The following is a 5046-nucleotide window of genomic DNA, read 5'->3' as shown; positions in this document are numbered from 1 at the left end:
CTGAATAAGCAATCTCTCTTCTGGTTTCTCCCAGAACCTGTGCATTCCTCTAATTATAGTACTTGACACATACCTTATGTGTCTATTCATGAACTTCTTGAGGGCAAGAAGCTGACTTTAGTCACCTTTTATCCCAGCATATATATAACACAGTGCCTGGCACACAGTAAATGTTTTTTGAGTAATTATTCTTCTCCTGGAAGATTTCCCACAAATAACTTGGATGAGTTCATATCTGCCCAAACACGCAAATCCACAGGTGACATCCTTCATTATCCTGGAGCCCTGAGAGCCCCCACAAAACTAAGCAGGGAAGACTTCGAAAGAAGATGGAATGGATCATGAGCTGTAATGTTTTATTTTTTAATGTTTTATTTGGATATGTTTTCAAAGTTATAGAAAAGTTGTAAGAATAAGAATTATACCAAGAAGACTCAAGTACTCTTTACTCAGATTCACCTATTTCCAACATTTTGCCCATTTGCTTTATCATTTGCTTGCTCTATCTATCATCTACCACCTATTTATCTATCTATACATATGTCATAGTTGATTTTTCCTGAACCATTTGAGAGTATGTTGCACATATCATGGCCCTTTTCCCCATAAATACTTCAGTACTCTCTTACATAACCACAGCACAGTTATCACCACTAAATTTGACATCAATATGATACTTTAATATCATCTACTTTCCATATTTCTTATGTGAGATATTCCATATTCCAGTTGTGGCAACTGGCCACTGTTGATAGCTTTTTTTGTTTGCTTCTGCCAGTATAGGATCCAGTCTAGGATCAGGTAGCTGTCCTGTATCTTTACTCTCTTTTGATTTAGAACATTTCCACAGCATTTCTTTGTACATATTTTATGACATTGACATTTTTGAAGAATATCATCTTCTCCACCCTATGCTTTTTAAAAATATGTAATGTCCTTCATTTTAGTTGCCTGATGTTTCCTTGTGGTTAGATTCAGGTTATGTATTCCAGGCAGGAATATCACATAGGTGATGCTATGTCCTTCTTAGGGAATTGTAGAAGGTGGCACCCGTGTCAAGATGTTGCCCAATCATTTCATTGTATAGTTAATATTTTATCTCTTGCATCTGTGGGAAGACACATTAATAGCCTGCAAATAAACTGCTTCTCATTAAAATGTTCCATATTTAGTATCTATTGATCCCTGCCTGAATGAATCTTTACCGTGATGGTTGCAAAATGATGATTTTTTTTCCACCTCTAGCACTCCCTCCACATTTACCAGTCAATTCTCAGTATTCTACTATAAGCATGAACCCTCCCTTCTCCCCCTTTATTTATCTTCCTGTTACCACTATGAACTCATGGATTCCTATTTTTCATCAATGGCTTATAATTCATTACTGTCCTTAATTATTTTAGTGTTCAAATTGTTCTATGTTTGGACAGTGGGAACCCTTTCAATATCTGGTTCCTGAGTCCTTGAGATAAGTGCCCGTTATTTTCTTGAGCACTTCCTTACTTTCTTTTTTTAAAATATTTACTTATTTATTTATTTGGCTGCGTCGGGTCTTAGTTGCAACACACGGGATCTTCGTTGTGGCATGCGGGATCTCTTTGTTGTAGCGTGTGCGCTCTTCACTGCGCCGTGTGGGCTTCTCTCTAGGTGTGGCGTGTAGGTTTTTCTCTTCTCTAGTTGTGGCATGCAGGCTCCAGGGCGCGTGGGCTCTGTAATTTGTGGCACACAGGCTCTCTAGTTGAGGTGTGTGGGCTCAGTAGTTGTAGCGCGTGGGCCTAGTTGCCCTGCAGCATGTGGGATCTTTGTTCCCCAACCAGGGATCGAACCCACGTCCCCTACATTGGAAGGCAGATTCTTTACCACTGGACCACCAGAGAAGTCCCAGCACTTCCTTACTTTCTGGCATAATTAGACGTTCCAGGCTCATCTTGTACCTACTCTGTTCCAACTCTGGGATCATCCATTTCTCCAAGGACCTCTGATTCTTTTAGTGGGGAATGGTGTTGGAGATCAAGATCTGGACATTAGGTGTTGAATTGAATGACAGAAAGGTCCAATAGGAGCTGGCCAGATAGAAGAGAGCTTTCTTAGCTATGGGGGAAAGAGAGGAAAACAGGGATTAGATGATGTTCTCAAGAGTATGTGCAGCTACCATGGCAAACATTGTAGGCTGCTCAAATGACAGCCTTACATGCTCACCCCATATGCTCAAGGAAGAACCCAGAGTCGTTCGTTGTCCAACCTAGGAGATGTGTCATTATTGGATTAAGCCAATCATGGCAGTCCCATTCCCATTTGCCTGGTGAAACCTACTAGTGAGCATATGACCAGTTCTGGTTAATGAGACCTTAGGGGAAGTCTGTTGTGGGGTTTCTAGGAAAGAATATACTCTAATAAAAACTGCGAGCCTTGAAATAAAACAGCCTCTTTGTCTCATGACTCTTTTTTGCTCCTTAGAATGTTGTTGTTTGAGGATGTGATGTTAATGCTGTAGCAGTCATCTTGTGGCCATTCATTAATTCAATAAATATTTATTGAGTGCATCCTGTGTGCCAGGCAATGTTCTTGGTACTGGGGATACAAGAGTGAACAAAAGTCTCTGTCTTCATGGAGTTTACATTCTAATGTGGGAGAGAGGAAAACAAATAAATAAAATATATGCTGGATGGTGATAAGTGATATGGAAAAAGTGAAGCAGGGAAGGAAGAGAGGGAATGCAGAGATGGGGTTGTAATTTTTTATAGGGATTTTGAGGACAGCCCAATTAAAAAGGAGTTATTTGACAGTGCCTTGTGACCACCTAGAGGGGTGGGATAGGGAGGGTGGGAGGGAGATGCAAGCGGGAAGACATATGGGGAGATATATGTATATGTATAGCTGATTCACTTTGTTATAAAGCAGAAAGTAACATACCATTGTTAAAGCAATTATGCTCCAATAAAGATGTTTAAAAAAGGAGTTATTTGAGAAAAAAATGAGTTGCTTCATGAATTCAGGTATCTTCATATAGGGCCATGTAATCTTCTCTGTATTGTTTCAGTTTTAGACAATATGTGGTGTTGAAGAAAGGAGAGACATTACAACACTCCTAGGATGGTAGAGCGTAAAGATGGAAAGAGCCTGGGTCTTTGAAGACATCACTGAATTCCTGAATTAAGCAACCTGGGAATTTACTTTGTTCCATACTTCTTGTTATGTGAGCTCATGAAATGTCTTTATTGTCTAAGTATGAATTAGTCAGATATCTGTAGTTGCAGCCCAGAGCACTGTAACTGAAACAGAGGTCATTAAAAAAGTTTGCTTGACTGGCTCAGGAAGTAGAGGGTCAGCTTTGTGATTTCTGTTGTGCAGGATTTGGAAAATGGGAGTGCTAGAGTTGGGAAAATCATCATTTTGCAACCATTACAGTAAAGATTGGTTCAGGTAAAGATGAATGGACACTACATCTGGGGGACATTTTAATGAGGGGTAGGTTACAGACTAGTTATAGAGTCAATGTTAAAGGCTGAATGTTGCCAGGGGTCTCAGGAAGGGAATTACCAATCTGGTAAGTTGAAGATAACCATGAGAAGAACATAAAGCCAGGGAAGGATAAATGTACTAGAGGAAGGGAAGTTATTTGGGAGATGGGAAAGCACATGAGGCAAGAAAGCACAGCCTTTGGCATAAAAGGCTTGGGTTGGAGCTGCAGTTCTGATGATTGTTGATTGGGTGAACTTAGGCAAGTGGTTTCATCTCTGAGCTTCAGCTTCCTTGCCTATAAAATGAGGGTGATGATGCCTACCTTAAGGTAGATGTTTGAGGATTAAATGAGGTATAGTGGACTTGGTTGATATACAATATAGCATAGCAGGTAGGCAGGTGGGCTCAGAAGTCAGACTGCCTCAGTTAAAAACCTTGCTCAGCCACTTACCAGCTGAGTGACTTGGGCAAGTTAAATAATCCCTGGATTTCAGTTTCTTCAACATCAAATAGTGACGATAGTGATTTCTACCTGAATAGTTGTATTAAATTAGACACTACACATAAAATGCTTAGAATAGTGTCTGGGTGAGTAAGTGCTTAGTAAATGTTAGCTGATATTATTAAACGTGACAGATATTTCAAGGACGATCACTGCATTATGATAAAAATGGTGTATTCTTCTGTACTCAGAACTATCAGAGGAACAATGACAGTAATTAACAAATCCCAACTTACAGATTTAAAGAAAATCTTTCTTGCCCTTCATCAGAAGCTCTTGGAACATATTATTAAGCTTTATAACACTAAATCTACTTTGTTACAAAGAGCTTAAGTGTCTGACCTCAGGTCATAATGTTGGGAATTAGAACCCAGTCTTTCAATGACTCTTCTTCAGCACCTAAGTTGCTCTGTATTTCCTCTTTATATATAGTACAATAAAATTCTTCCAAATTTGGCTTCTCAACATTGAAGTGGTTGACCCCAAGTCTCATGTCCCCTCTCCCAGACAAAAGACCTAAGACTTAATCAGAGGTAATATTTTAAAATATTGAACTATCTTTGGTCTCATCAGGAGCTGGGTCTGGAAGGCTCCCTGCATGTCAGCCATTTCCCCGTAGTTGAGGCATGGCAGGAGCCTGGGGAGGGGGAGGCTCAAGTGGCCAGGGCCAAAGGAGTACTTGGGAAGCTTGGGACAGTGCTAATTACAAACCAGTACAGAAGTATGTTAATATTTTAACCCCAGATAATTTTTTTAATTTTTTTACTTTTTGGCTGTGCCCCGTGGCATGCGGGATCCTAGTTCCCTGACCGGGGATTGAACCTGTGCCCCCTCCATTGGAAGCACAGATTCTTAACCATTGGACCACCAGAGAAGTCCCAACCCCCGAGAATTTTAATCACAGTGCATACCAGCTGTATGAGAGCATTCTTAGCCATCTATCCAGTGTCCACCCCTAGCACTGACATAGAGAATTTTTGAATTCCTTGAGATCCTCTTGTCAGCTATAATTAGGCATACAGACAATACCACAGTATTACAAAGAGATGGTTTAAATAAGTCTCTAAAATCTTCTACTATCT

General features: G+C 40.1%; 1 pseudogene; it reads right to left on the bottom strand.

The window, feature by feature from the left end:
- Positions 1–2968: 2968 nt before the first annotated feature.
- Positions 2969–3067, bottom strand: LOC132482785 (U6 spliceosomal RNA; annotated as a pseudogene).
- Positions 3068–5046: the final 1979 nt, after the last annotated feature.

Source organism: Mesoplodon densirostris, chromosome X, assembly GCF_025265405.1.
Source record: "Mesoplodon densirostris isolate mMesDen1 chromosome X, mMesDen1 primary haplotype, whole genome shotgun sequence".
In the NCBI taxonomy this organism is placed as follows: domain Eukaryota; kingdom Metazoa; phylum Chordata; class Mammalia; order Artiodactyla; family Ziphiidae; genus Mesoplodon; species Mesoplodon densirostris.
The sequence above is the reverse complement of the archived record's forward strand: the minus strand, read 5'-3'. Positions and strand labels throughout refer to the sequence as shown.